This window comes from Sapajus apella, unplaced genomic scaffold, assembly GCF_009761245.1.
Source record: "Sapajus apella isolate SASKATOON/1434 unplaced genomic scaffold, GSC_monkey_1.0 scaffold3, whole genome shotgun sequence".
Lineage (NCBI taxonomy): Eukaryota > Metazoa > Chordata > Mammalia > Primates > Cebidae > Sapajus > Sapajus apella.
Window position 1 is genome coordinate 49,702,614 of NW_022436943.1, and position 16,155 is coordinate 49,718,768.

A 16,155-nucleotide genomic window follows, 5' to 3' on the forward strand; every position below is an offset into this window, starting at 1 on the left:
TTATTCATGTAACCAAACACTGCCTAAAGGTGTTTCTCAAACACCTATTGAAATAGAAAAAAATAAAAAAGAAAAGGCACTCCTCATGAGGGTCAGTGATGGCTGAGCAAGCCCAGCAGAGCTACACAAGTGGAAACTTCTCACACAGAAACAGAGGAGTAAATAAGTGTTTCCCAATAACACAGTAGGCTTCCCAAATTCTCTGTAGTATGGTAACTCATTTCTGATAAAACACTGGGGAGTATGCCAGTACTCTGAATCTTATTCATGACCCAGAAGAAGGTGGTTTGACAGGTTCTCTGGAAACTATGTATCCCTCCAACAGCAAAGAGCAACACTATTTCTCCTCCTGGTAGCCCCAGTGAATGCTGATAGAAATGCGAGACTGTCATGGGTAATAAATACATAAGCAGGTCTGAGCTTCAATAGCAAGGTGTGGAAGGAATCAGGGAGCATAAAATAGAGTTGCTTAGGATTCTGCTGACTGGTCTAGGGCAGAAGCAGGGCTTGCTGATTGTACGCTTCCTCTGTCAGAGCCTGAGAAGCTCAAAAGGATTGTTCTGAAAAATCCCAAAGCAGTTATAAATTTATGCTTCATGAGTATTTTGTTATCGATGTGCAACTCTAGCTGGGGTTTTGGATGTATATTTCTATGTAATTAGAAAAAAAAAAAAGACTATGAAGCCCAAGAAAGCACATCAATCTTTTACAGCACAATTACATAGTTTTTTGTGGCTTTGTTGTATGATCCTGAGACAGACACATGTACATATGTGCATCTGTTTTGAGAATTTATGTCTTTACATAAACACATCACACATTGTCAGTTATTAGAGGTTTCTTATATGTAAATCATTCTAAGTAAAATATGCTGCTTTAAATATAAAAACTTCTTTAATATTAGTTTTACATTCAAAATATATTTAAGTAGATGTCCTGATTTTTTTTCTTTTTTTTTTTAAAGGAGCCTCACACTCTCGCCCGGGGCTGGAGTGCAGTGGTGCAGCCTCGGCTCACTGAAATCTCTGACTTCTGCATTCAAGTAATTCCCCTGGCTCAGCCTCCTGAGTAGCTGAGATTACGGGTGCCCACCACCACGCCAGATAATTTTGTATATATGTAGTAGATACGGGATTTCACCATGTTATCCAGGCTGGTCTCAAACACCTGACCTTGTGATTTGCCTACCTCGGCCTCCCAAAGTGGAATTATAGGCATGAGCCACCGCACCCAACCAATGTCCTGAATTATTAAAAGAAGATTCTGAGAAAAAATTAACCATTTCTTGATTTCTTAAGTTCATCATTATGGGACAAGCTTGAGTTACTGAAATATTTAAAGTTTTCCCTTACATGCAGACTGTGCTTATCATCTCTCTGTCACTATCAGCTGCTAGATATTTTTGAGGTAAAATATACACACAGTGAAATGCACAGCTCTTTATTGTATAATCTGATGAGATTTGATAAATGTTATACCTGTGTTATCATACCCCAATCAAGACACAAGATACTTTTATAAATGGCATGATCACGGCTCATTTCAGCCTCCAACTCCTGGGCTCAAGGGATCCTTCAACCTCATTTTTTGTAGAGACAGGGTCTCCATATGTTGCCCAGGCTGGTCTCAAACTCCTGGGCTCCAGTCATCCTCCTGGCTTGGCCTCCCAAACTGCTGGAAATACAGGCGTGAGCCACCACTTCCAGCCTGTATAATGTGTTCTTCCATTTTTCTGTTGATGGATGTTAAGGCAGTTTCTTTTTCAGCCTATTATTTTTTAAAAAGCTGTAATAACCTTTCTATAAAATTTGAATAAGCAACTTGATAAACATATGAAAGAAAAGACTTGAAATTCCTGCATAAAGTCACATGCAATAAAATTAATCTGCAATAAGAAAGTAAAACCGAAAAGCTTCCAGAATAAAGAGAATATAGGAAAATAGCTTCACAACCTTAGGATGGGCAACGATTTCTTATATTCTTAATATATTTCCCTATATTCTTAACATCAAAAATTTTCCATAATCTTAAGATAAGAAGTACTAAACATAAAAGCTGGCAAGTTAGACATCATGAAAATGAAGAATTCATCAAACACATCATTAAGAAAATGAAAAGTCATTGTCAATGTAGTGTAAGCATTGAAATGTATTGGCAAATACATTTGACAAAGTGATTGTACAGAAAATAAATAAAGAAATCCCAAAATCAACACACAGAACACACATTAAAAATGACAAAAAAATGTGAAAAGATACTTCACAAGAGCAGATCTAATGAATAGCCATAAGCACAGAAGAATGCTCAGTGTCATTAGTCTAGAATAGTGATAATATATCATTGCATATTTATGTATTTATTTTTGAGACAGAGTTTTACTTTGTTGCCTAGACTGGAGTGCAGTGGTACAATCTCGGCTCACTGCAACCTCTGCCTCCCAGGTTCAAGCAATTCTCCTGCCTCAGCTTCCCCAGCAGCTGGGATTACAGGCAGTCACCACCACGCCTGGCTAATTTTTGTATTTTTAGTAGAGACGGAGTTTCACCACATTGGTCAGGCTGGTCTAAAACTCCTGACCTCAGGTCATCCACCCACCTTTTCCTCCCAAAGTGTGAAATAACAGGCATAAGTTACCACGCCCGACCATTTTTTATGCTCACTTAAATGACTAAGATTAAAAAGATGGACACTGCTAATGCCGGTGAGAATATCAAGTCACTGGAACCCTATCCATGGCTGATGAGAGTATACAATGACACCATCATGTTAGAGAATTGTTTGGCAATTTCTTGAAAATTAAACACAAGTAACTTTACCCAGCAATTCCACTCCTATATATTTACAAAAGATAAATAAAAATCTATGTTCAACTGCTGTTTTTTGAAAATCTTATGCAATATGCTTTGAAGCATTTTCCTTTAAGATCAGGCAGGACAATAAAGGCAAACCAACATCATCTGAGCACCTGCTAGGTGCCAGACGACGTTGTAGGCAGATTATACATATTACTCCAGGAGATATGTGACTTTCCTAAGGGTAAACAAATAATAAATAATAATAAATAGCAAATACGACTTTCTTTTATCCTTGTATGCATTCATCAATAAGTTTCCGTTCGTATTGGGCATTGTCCTGAGTACTGGATACACTGCATGAAAAAAATTAACAAAAAGACGAGGTTTCTGTTTTCACATTACTCAAATTCTAGTGGGATTGAGAAGACATAAAATATTTAAAAATAAATAAATAAAAAGGGGTTTCTGATTGTTAGCTACTAGGAGGAAATTGCAACAGGGTCATAGGACAGAGTGGCTGCCAGGGTGGAGGCACAATGGAAAGGGTAGCCACGGAAGATGCCTCTGAGTGATGGCATATTGGAGCTGCTACTCCACTAATGAAGAATCAGGCATGTGGAAATCTAGAGAAGAGTCATCCAGGGAGAGGGGGCAGCAAGAACAAAGGTCTTAGGGTGAGAACTAACTTAACGGGATCAAGAAGTAAATAGAGTCCTTTGTGACCAGACAGGGAGAGTGATGAGGATGAGGGGAGACAGGTTGGTGGGGGCTAGATCATGCAGTGCCTTAAACACTATGATAAAAAGTTCAGATTTTATGCTAGACAGAATGGAAGGTTTTAAACCAGAGTTTTAGGATCCGCTCGTGGTACATTGTCAGTAGTCAACTGATGACAACTACGATATTACAGCAGGGTTTGACTTGAGGATTGCTTGTATTACTTCTTTAATAAAGTCAGTGGGCACCTGTAATCCCAGCTACTTGGGAGGCTGAGGCAGGACAATGGCTTGAACATGGGAGGCGGAGGTTGCAGTGAGCCAAGATTGCGCCACTGCACTCCAGCCCGGGTGACAGTGCGAGACTTCATCTCAAAAAAGAAAAAGTCAAGTACACATTCATTTATTGATTTGTCCTCCTGATAAATATTAATTAAGCTCTCCTATCAGACAGATAACATTCTGGGTATGAACAATGTAACAGTAAATTGCATAATCAAAAGTCCTGCCCTTATAGTGCTTATGATCTATCTCTGTGCTTTTCTAACCTGGCTGCAGACTTAGAATTACCTGGAGATTCAATTTTTTAAAAAAGAAAAAACTAATAGAGCTCACTCATTCTTTTATCTCTACAGATTATCTATCATGCAAACTCAGGTGAGCACAACTCTATTCCTCATCACCTGGGGGCAGCATGAGGTAGCAGTGGAGATTTTTAAAGAATATATTTAGGCTTCCCTTTAAACATTGTGATGAAATTGGAGCACAGATAAGCTTCAAAGTGCAGTCCATTTATTGGCCAGCAAGTAGCAGAGCTGAGATTTGAATCCATAGCTTTCTACCATTTAGCAAGACTTTTTTCATACATAACAGCTAAAACTATAAATTTTTTTTTAATAAGTAGCATTCTCTTAATTACTTATTAACTTTTTATTTTGTATTCGGTTCTTTTGATTCTTAGGAAAGTCCATAAAGAAAGCTAACATATAGTTACAAGCCGAGTTTTATTCTTATATTTCAACTCCATAGTTGATTAGAACAATGTCACGATTCTTCACAAAAAGGATAAATAAATTGAGAGTAACTTTAGTTTCTGCACAGAGTCTGAACATTGTTTGCTTCAAATTTGTTTCCCTGCTTTTGTCCTGCCTAATTGGAGAATTAAGGTAGGATGGTGCTTCTGTGTTTGAAAGTCAGCCCCTGACATGACTGGGAGGTATGTGGGGACATTTTCATTTGTAGGCAGCTAGTTGGCCTTATTTGAAATAAAGAAAGAATTTAAAGAGAACAAGTTTTCATAATGACTAAATCTTCATTTTTGTTTGACATTAATTTGCATAATCTAAGTAATTTATGTCTCGCCTGCCTTCGGAATCAAATACTAGAGAAAAACAAACTTTTCTTTCGAATCCAATTGGGGGTTTACATTTTTGCCAAATATCAGCTAATATGCAACTTCAAGAAATAAGGACCAGGAATTAACTAGACACTCAAGTCACTGTCTTTTTTTTTTTTTTTTTTTTGAGACGGAGTTTCGCTCTTGTTACCCAGGCTGGAGTGCAATGGCGCTATCTCGGCTCACCGCAACCTCCGCCTCCTGGGTTCAGGCAATTCTCCTGCCTTAGCCTCCCGAGTAGCTGGGATTACAGGCACGCGCTACCATGCCCAGCTAATTTTAGTAGAGACGGGGTTTCACCGTGTTGACCAGGATGGTCTCGATCTCTTGACCTCATGATCCACCCGCCTAGGACTGTCTTTATTAAAATCCATGTTAACATAAAGTGTGACTTCTAGTAGACCTACTTTGTCACTGCATACAAATAACTCAATTGTGTTGGGACAAGTAAATGTTTTGCATGTGTGTGAAGAGATTGATAAAATTTTGTTAGTTATCAATGTCCTTTAACATCAAGAGAGTTAAAATATGTTAGTACAGGAAATTAGATCAAGATAAGGGCTACCTTTAGTTGAGTTGTTGAACACTCATTTTGTTGAATAAAATAGGTCTGAAAAACATACAATATCTAATATTGTCCTCATATGTCACATCCAATATCTGATATGTGTCCCCATATGTCACTGCCACTCACTTCACCCAAATAGACAGTTTTTCTTCCTAGCCCACTGTAGGAAATTACCAGTGTAGACCTAGTGGGGAGACAAAACTCCCTTTTTAACCCCAGGAGTAAGGAGAAGCACCCACTGCTTGGATGTCAAAGAAGACTGAGTGGTTAACTTATACTTCTCCCGCCACCCGACCATAAAAAGACAAGGACCCCATTATTCCTTACCAGAGTGGTGTCAGAGAGAGCTAGCTAACCCAGAAGTATTTTTAAAAGGTAGTCTCATAAAACAATACAGAAATATCCCATTTTCAATTGCAAATCACACATCATACCAAGAACTGGGATGATCCAAGACCAAATAAAAGCGATAATTAACAGATACTAACATAAAGATGACAGAGATGGTAATGTTCCAATGACTTTCACTTGGCTCCCATAGAGAGGCTTCAAGGAGAACTACAAACTAGCTTGAAACGAGTGAAGAAATAGAATCTCAACAAAGAACAGCAAGTCTCAGCAAGTAACTAGATATAAGGAGAAAGCAAATGGAAATGTTAGAACTAAAAATTCAGTAGCTGAAATTTTAAAAACCATATAGGATGGGCTCAATAGCAAAATAGAGGGGGCAAAGAAAATTCACGAAATTAAAGGTAGAACAACAGAAATCACCAAATCTGAGCCTTGGGGACCTACGGGATTCTAACAAAAGACCTAACATCTGTGTCACCTGTGTCCCAGAGGGGAGCTGAAAGAGGGAGAGGCTGAAAAATTACTTGAAGAAACAATGACTGAAAACTTCCCAAGGTTTCCAAAAGACATAACCCTACAGATTTAAGAAGTTGAGCAATTTTTAGCTAAACAAACCTCTCAAAATTTACATCTAGACATATTATACTCAAACTTCTGGAAACAAAAGACAAAGAAAATACATTGAAAGCAGTGAGAGAAAGAATACTTTACCTACAGAGAGAAAACAATTCAAGTAACAGCAGAACTCTTATCACAAATTATCAAGGCAAAAGGAGGTGGCACAACTGAAAATCCTGGACAATATACACAAAATAGACATAGGAGATACTCTGAAAGATAGAGAGGAGAAGGCAGACTAGCTAGAAAACCCAGGACCAGAAGAATAACTCATCTCACACCTTTGACTAAAAAAATCTCAATGGGCCACAGACTTAAATGTAAAACTTTAACACCTTTTAGTAGAAAACATAGGAGAAAATTTTCAGGATTTAGAGCCAGGCAAAAAATTCTTAGATTTGAGCCTAAGCATGAATCATAAAAGGAAAAATTAATACATTAGACTTTACCAAAAATTTTAAAATTTGCTCTATGAAAGACCCTTTCAAGAGGATAAAGGCAAACTACAGAGTTGCAGAAAATTTTTGCAAACAACATATCTCATGAAAGATTAGTATCTAATATCTATAAAGAACTCTTGAAACTCAATAGAAAAAAAAAATAGTCTAAAAAATGAAAAAAGACATTGCACCAAAGAGGATATACAGATTGCAAATAAGTACATAAAAGATACTTGGCCTCATTACTCATTAGGGAAAGGCAAATTAAAACTATAATAAGATATCACTACACTTATCAGAATGTCTTAAATACAAAATAGTGACATTCGATGCTGGCAAGAATGCAGAAAAACTGGATAGTTCATTTATTGCTGGTGAAAATCTAAAATGCTACAACTATTCTGGAAAACAGTTTGGAAGGTTCTTTAAAAACTAAACACACAGTTATCATACAACTCAACAATTATACTTGTAGGCATTTACCCAGAGAAACAAGGACTTCTGTTTATATAAACCTATACATAAACATATAGCAGTTTTATTTGTAATCATCCCAAACTAGAGCAATGCAGGTACCCTTAAACAGGTGAGAGGTTAAATAAACTGTGGTACATCCATATATACCATGGAATACCACTTAGCAATCAAAAAAGAACTAACTGCAGAAGGTGTGGCAGTTCACACCTATAATCCTAGCACTTTGGAAGGATGATAGGCAGGCAGATTGCCTGAGCTTAGGAGTTGATCAGCCTGGGCAACATGGTGAAACCTCATCTCTACTAAAACATAAAATAAATTAGCAATTAGTTAGTCATGGCGGTATAGTTCCAGCTACTCAGGAAGCTGAGGCAAGAGAATTGTTTGAACCTGGGAGGCAGAGGTTGCAATGAGATGAGATTGCACCACTGCACTCCAACCTGGTGACACAGCAAGACTTCATCTTTACAAAAAAACAAAAAACATAAAACAAAAAACTGAGCTGGGCCTGAAGGCACCCCAGGAATTTCTACCACTGCCAATGTTTGCAGGTGGCAAGGAGCCAGGCCTGGCGAGCAAGGGGTGACATGATGTGACCACTGGCAGTGCAGACAGTGGTGGTCCACACCCTGGTGCTTCTCAGTGTGGGTTCATTTCAACCAAAGCAGAAAGGTTGGAAACGAGAAGTGCGTTGTTGGTGTGCTTTTGGGGTCATGACAAAAGAAAGTGCTTGATGTATTGCACAGCTTTGCAGTTCCTTTTGATGAAGATGACAAAGACGATTCTGTGTGGTTTTTAGACCATGATTATTTGGAAAACATGTATGGAAGGTTCAAGAAAGTCAATGCCAGAGAAAGAATAGTGGGCTGGTACCACACAGGCCCTAAACTACACAAGGATGACATTACCATCAACGAACTCATGGAAAAGATATTGTCCTAAGTCCGTACTGGTCATCACTGACATGAAGCCAAAGGACCTAGGGCTGCCCACAGAAGCGTACGTTTCAGTGGAAGAAGTCCATAATGACAGAACACCAACCTCGAAAACATTTGAACACGTGACCAGTGAAATTGGAGCTGAGAAAGTTGGAGTTGGACACTTGTTACGAGACACTAAAGACACGATGGCAGGCAATCTGTCCCAGCAGATCACAAATCAGGTCCATGGTTTGAAGGAACTGAACTCCAAACTTCTGGATATCAGGAGCTACTTGGAAAAAAGTAGCCTCAGGCAAGCTGCCCATCAACCACCGGATCATCTACCAGCTGCAGGACGTCATCAACCTGTGCCAGACGTCAGCCTGCGGGAGTTTGTCAAAGTCTTTTATCTGAAGACCAACGACCAGATGAGGGTAGTGTACTTGGCTTCGTTGATCTGTTCTGTGGTCACCCTGCACAACCTCATCAACAACAAGATTGCCAACTGGGATGCAGAAAAGAAAGAAGGGCAGGAGAAAGAAGAGAACAAAAAGGACAGGAAAGAGGACACGGAGAAAGATAAAGATAAGGAAGAGTGATGTAAAGAGCAGAAAAAGTTTTGGTCATGAAGTCCTTGCCTAAACCTATGTCCTGAATGGTTTTGCCTAGATTTTCTTCTAGGGTTTTTATGGTGTTAGGTCTTATGTGGCACATATACACCATGGAATATTATGCAGCCATCAAAAACGATGAGTTTGGGTCCTTCGTAGGGACCTGGATGAACCCGGAAACCATCATTCTCAGCAAACTGACAGAAAAGCAGAAGATCAAACACCGCATGTTCTCACTCACAGGTGGATGTTGAACGATGAGAACACATGGACACAGGGAGGGGAGCACTACACACTGGGGTCAGTTGGGGGGAAATAGGGGAGGGATGGTGGGGGGTGGGGAGCTGGGGAGAGATAGCAAGGGGAGAAATGCCAGATGTAGGTGATGGGGAGGAAGGCAGCAAATCACACTGCCACATGTGTACCTATGCAAAAATTTTGCATGTTCTTAACCTGTACCCCAAAACCTAAAATGCAATAAAATAAATGGGAAAAAAAAGAGCAGAAAAAGTAAAACATATTAAAAAGCGTTTTTAATTTGTAAATTAAAATCTTACAAACAAACAAACAAAAACTATTGATACACTCAGTGACCTGGATGAATCTCTGGAGAAATACTCTAAGTGAGAAAAGGCAGTCCCATAAGGTTGCATGTCATATGATGCCATTTATGTAATATTCTTGAAATAATATATTGTTAAGTAAAAAAAGCAAGATGTAGCAAATATGTGTAGTATACTGTTTATCTAAGAAGAGAGTAAAGAATACATACATATTTATATTTTCTTAAAATAAAAAAATAGAAGAATGAAGCAAAGGCTTAAAAAATGGTTCTCTGGGGGAAGGAAGAAACAGGGAAAGGGGACAAAGAAGCTAAATTTCTCTGGATATTTAGACAGGTCTCTGTCAGATCTACCTTATGATCTGATTTTGAAACACATTAGTAGTTTGCATAATTTTAAAAATTAACAATAAAAAATCTCTACAGTCAGAAGCAAAATAAAACAATAGACCCAAAGGTTGTACTGTGTTAGTTGCATAACCACATAACAGAACATGTTTCAAATAACTTTAAAATACAGTACACTAGGGCTGGGTGCGGTGGCTCATGCCTGTAATCCCAGCACTTTGGGAGGCCGAGGTAGGTGGATCACCTGAGGTCAGGAGTTCAGGGCAAGCCTGGCCATTGTGATAAAACCTCGTCTCTACTAAAAATACAGAAAGTAGTTGGGCATAGTGGCCGGTGCCTGTAATCCCAGCCACTCGGGAGGTTGAGGCAGGAGAATTTCTTGAACCCGGGAGGTGGAGGTTGAAGTTAGCCAAGATCATGCCACTGTACTCCAGCCTGGGCAACGAGAATGAAACTCCATCTCAAAAAAAATACCAGCCAGCCAACCAAACAAACAAACAAAACCCAACACTTTACTAAGCAACTTTAGTGGGATATACTCAGAGGACAAAAAGAACTTCGAAAAATTTAAAATTGATGTTAATAATCATATCTTCGATGGTAATAGTTATGTTGTTATTCTGAGTCCATTGTATGTGAACTATGTGTGAAAGAAAATAAATAATTATATCAGTGTCATTGAAAAATACAATGCTTGGCATAAGAGAAAAGAAACAGACATGTAAGATCAATGATATTATGTAAAAACTAGATATTTCTGAATTTGACTTATGAAGATCTACATTAACTCATGATTTATTTTTATGTCCTGGCTCTCTCCAACAAAAAGGCTTAAAAATAATAGCCAACCCAGTAGCAATGAGCATCTTTAGCACCTAGTCTCCCACATAACAAAAGAAAGCAGGCTGGGCGCGGTGGCTCAAGCCTGTAATCCCAGCACTTTGGGAGGCCGAGGCGGGTGGATCACAAGGTCAAGAGAACGAGACCATCCTGGTCAACATGGTGAAACCCCGTCTCTACTAAAAATACAAAAAATTAGCTGGGCATGGTGGCGCGTGCCTGTAATCCCAGCTACTCAGGAGGCTGAGGCAGGAGAATTGCCTGAACCCAGGAGACGGAGGTTGCGGTGAGCCGAGATCGCGCCATTGCACTCCAGCCTGGGTAACAAAAGCGAAACTCCATCTCAAAAAAAAAAAAAAAAAAAAAAAAAGAAAGCAAAGAAAAAGAAAATCTCAGGGATCTCTTAAATATCCCTCTAGATGAACCGATATGATGTCATATTAGAAACCAAAGAAGCTGGAATATCTAATAAGATTGTATTGAAAGGCCTAAAGAGCTCAAGGAGTCCACTTAAAAGATGCCTACTGGTCATAGATGGAGTGATTAAGAATAATCACAATGGATGGAAAGATTTCAAACATGTCTTATCCATGAGTTCATGAAGTTATTAAAAGAAAAAACCTCCTCATTCTCCTTTGGAATTTGTTACAGAACTATCTCATTTATTTTGAAAACTGAAAATAATAAAAGGAAAGACTCAAAGATGTATTCTTGCTTTCCTGTAAGAATTTATTTCAGGGAAACCCAAGGGTTGAAAAAGGGAAGTATCTTTATGAAGCATTTCAGCTGACAAATGAAGGAATAGTAGAATTAGAATGTTGCCATTTTGCAACCCATGGTGATAGACTGCAATGACGGACGATGGATCATTCTAGACACTGATTTTTATTTGCTGCTCGCATCTCAGACAACATTTACTTGCTGATGAAAGTGCAAAACAAAGTACATGGAAAATTTTTGCCAAAAATCAAGTTGAATTGTGAAAAAAAAACTCTAGATCCAACCTCCAATTTAAAGAAAACACAGGGAAGAGAACAAGTTAAGTAGCAGAAAAATCCAACTGTGAAGAACTCTCAACACTAATGATCTTGTTTCTCTAAGAAATAAATTACATCGACAAAGAGAGATTAAAATTGTAGAAAGATGAAAAGAATGAGAGAGAGCACACACTTAGATAAGAATTAAGATTAAAACTACTTAAGAGAAATACAAAGCATTGTATTGCATTTATGAATCTTATTTTGATTCTGATTCAATTTTTTTAAAATATAATTAAAAAATCTTAATGTAGCTTGATTTTCAAAATTTATTAACAAATTACTTTTTAAATTTGATTCTATGTATAATATTGGAATGTGTTTTTAAAAAGAGCCCTTAACTTTTGGAAAAAATATTGAGATATTTATAAATGAAATAATATGATCACTGGGATTTGCATTGAAATGATTGAGGGAAGGGCTGCATGGGGTATAGTGGCAACATTTGGCCATAAATTGATCATTGACAGAGTTGGGATATGGTTGAGCTTTTTCATAATAAAAGACTGCCATCATCAATAACACTGTGAAATATCATCTAGGACGGGGTAGCGCCTATGATGGAGGTGAGGACCATGAGGCTGAAGCAGCCAGAGGTCAGCAGGCTAAGGCAGGAGGGCAGATTCTCAAGAGAGCAGAAAAGTTACAGTCATGGAGGAACCCCAATCCAAAAATTCGAAACTTGAAGTGCTCCAAAATCTGAGACCTTTCGAGCACTGACAAAATGCTCAAAGGACATGCTCATTGGAGCATTTTGGATTTTTGGATTTTCAGATTAGGGATGCTCCACCGGCATGTAATACAAATATTCCAACCCTCCCCACGCCCTGAAAAAAAAAAAAAAAAAAAAAAAAAAACCTCAAAATCTGAAACACTTCTGGCCCCAAGGATTTTGGATAAGAGATACTCAATTATCATAAATATGGATAAGCCTCAGAAATAGGCAATCACATGAGTGAGTCTGTCAAACAGGACACTGAGGTACACATAAAAAGACACATACAATGTGATTACATTTGTTCAGAACTCAAAAAAGGCTAACTTCATCTACATTATTTTGAGATGCATATAAAAGTCATAAAATGATAAAGAAAACAAAGGGTTGGGGTTATTCTAAATGTCAGCATGCTGAGCTCTGTCCATGGGCAGGGATGGTATGTGACTGGCACAAGGCACAGAGGGTATATTTCAGCCTGGCAACAATCTAGTTTTTGACCCATGCCATAGTTTACTAGGTTCACAGAACACTTATTATTTAGACCACACATATATTTTCTGTACCTTTCTTAATATACATTACATTTCTCAATTTCAAAGGAAAATTTTATTGGGGAGGGGAAAAAGCAACGACTTATGAGCAGCATCATGGAAAGAAAAATTTCACCTCCACATACTCCCAGTCCTAATCCTGAGATACTACGCGGAGGGCTACCAAGGGGCAGGGAGTGGCATCCCAGGGAGGAGCATGTAGGGACATTCCATGGAATAAGGAATACGGAGACCCAGTGTGTGCTTTTGTAGTGATGAATCCAGACAAGGTGATTTTAGTCCAGGAGGCCAGTGGCTAAATGGGACTTCGTCCCTGATATTAGAGGACAGGATATTTGAGTTGATTGTAAGCAACAGGCATCAACACTCCAGATGAGACAAAGTTATTTAGTGTCCAGAATGCCATGAGACTCCAGGTTTCTGTTGGTTCTTATTCTACCAGCAGTTTCATCCTGGTCAGGGTGGTGAAATGCCAGCCCCCTCTGAGGCCACCAACATCCGCGTGACCCGAAAGCCACCAGCCACACCTGATCTGTTTGTCTGCATCTTTCTCCTCTAACTGTGGTAAAACTGTGTCTGCTGTGAGCACCATCGTATCTCCAGAGCCCAGCACAGTGCCTGGGAAACTGTAAATGCCTGCTAAATCTTTGACGAATGAATGAGTGGATGAAGAATTCCTGTTTTACATTAGGAGAATTTGAGCCGAGAAGAGCCGCAGAAAGGAGCTGGACTAGCAGTGGCACAGACTGCTTAGTAACAATTAAAACTGTTTTCCATCACCAGCCTAATTTTTCCTTCCACAAACTCCTCTGCATTCTTTTAGAATCATGGGAAGAGGAAACAAGCTTCAGGGCACTGGAGAATTAGAAAAAGAAGGGCTGTGGGGAGGCAGGAGAGGGACAACCAACAGAGTAATGGGATCCTGTTCAGATGACCATGGCCACCCCCAGCCTCCTAACTGGACTGCTTTTCTCTGGCCTTTCCCTGACCTGCTTGATACCCTGTCACCCACTCCAGGTCAGAATCAGTCAGGAGAGCCGTTTTCTACTCCAAGTTCTAAAAGAGCACTGTCCTAGAGAAATAGAACACAAGCCACAGTGTCATTTTAAGTTTTCTGATAGTTACATTAAAAAAAGAAATAGTTGATATTAATGTTAATAATGTGTTATTTAGGGAGGAATAGAAATAGATTTATTAAAAGATATGAATTCACAAATTCTAGTGTTCTGTATCATTGTAGGATGACTGTAGTTAACAATAATATACTACATAGCTTCAAATAGCTAGAAAGAAGATATTGAATGTCACTAATACAAAGAAATTATAAATATTTGAGATGATGGATACGCTAATTGCCCTGATGTGATCACTATACATCTACACATTATATGTATCTAAACACCACTATATACCCTGTGAATATGTACAACATCATTTGCTAATTTTTAAACATGTTAGAATATATATTTTTTATTTAACTTAATATATCCAAGACATTATCTTTTCAACATGTAATCAATATAAAAAAATACTAGTGAACTAATTTATATTTATAGTAAGTCAGTGAAATCTCATGTGTATTTTAAACCTAAAGACATTCAAATAGGACAGGCTTCATTTCAAGTTCTTGATAGCAACATATGATGAATGACTATGGCATTGGACAGGGAAGGGCTACTGTGTGACCAGGGTCATACAACTTCACCTCTCTGAGCCTTGATTTCTTCCTCTACAAAATGAGTGCTAGGCCAAGAGGATCTCTAAATTAGCTTTAACATATTATGGACACATACATTACCCACAACGTAAAGTTCTATTTCATAGCAACCAACTCTACTTCTCACCATGGCCATCGAGTTTGAAAATGTACAGCAGAGGTCGGTGGTCCCAAACCGTAATGTAGATCTATTCAAATGACAATGTAGCGGGCACAGGGATAGTCCCTTTAACATAGCCATTGCCTCGTGATCCAGCAGCATGCCTTGCATACAGTTCTGTTACAAAGAATGTCAAGTTTATGACTCTGCATCCCAAAGAGTCCCTTCATGGTATTCCCTTAATCTACAAAAATGAGAGAGTGGTCCATTCAATTACACAGATCACCCATTGCTACTACCAAGAGAACTTCAAAGGCAAAAGTTTTATAGCAGGAAACCCAAGGACCTTACTAGGGTCCAATTGATTCCATTTTTAAAAGTTCCTTAAGGGAAATGAACTAAAACTTTCCTCTATAATGTACACTGCTAGGAGCCAAACACATGCTGCACTCTTGGCAAAGGGGCAAAGGTCTCCTTTCCAGTAGAACTCTTCCCAGGAAAATTTTCACCACTGACAAACTCTGGGAAGACATACGAGTTTCCAGCCATGGAACTAGCTGTATTAGTCTGTTCTCACGCTGCTGATGAAGACATACCTGAGACTAAATAATTTATAAAGAGATTTAATTGATTCATAGTTCCACAGGGCTGGGGAAGCCTCAGCAAACTTATGAAGAGGAAGGAAACATGTCTTACATAGCAGCAGGCAAGAGGGCTTGTGCAGGGGAACACCCCTTTATAAAGCCACCAGATCTCATGAGACTTACTCACTATCACGAGAACAGCATGGGAAAAAAACTCACTGCCATGATTCAATTACCACCCACAGGGCCCCTCCCACAACACGCAGGAATGATGGGAGCTACAATTCAAGATGAGATTTGGGTGGGGACACAGCCAAACCATATCACTAGCTTACGCCAGAATTCTCTGGAAGCTGCCCTGATCAGATAGAATCACATCTCCCCTACACTCTGGCTCAAGCCAACCTCCCTGAATTAATCTTCCTCCACCCTGTTACCTGCCTGACTTTGAATCTCTTCCTCATGTCCCGGCTGCACAGTCCTGCTTCTCCTTGGTCATGCTGTGCCTTTGCATGTGCTGTGCTGTCTGACTGGAAGGCTCCCCTGTCCTCCACTGTGCAGACATGCCTTGCTATTTAAATCACAATTCCTCTGTGAAGTCTGCTCTAATTCTACCTGACAAAGTAAGCAGTAACTCTCTCTTTGTTTCCATAGCTCTCTACGTGACATCATGTAGCAGCTGTCACAGTGACATGCAACAAACCCACCAGAATGTGGAAATGAAGACAGACCAGAGTTTAAACCCCTGCTCAGCCATTCTCTTACTTTGTGCTGGTCAGGAAGTTGCTTACCCTCTTCAGATTCTT

The 16,155-nt window shown here is 39.0% G+C and overlaps 1 pseudogene; it reads left to right on the top strand.

Annotated features, from left to right (window-relative positions):
• Positions 1–8,037: 8,037 nt before the first annotated feature.
• LOC116535850 lies at positions 8,038–8,910 on the top strand (annotated as a pseudogene).
• Positions 8,911–16,155: the final 7,245 nt, after the last annotated feature.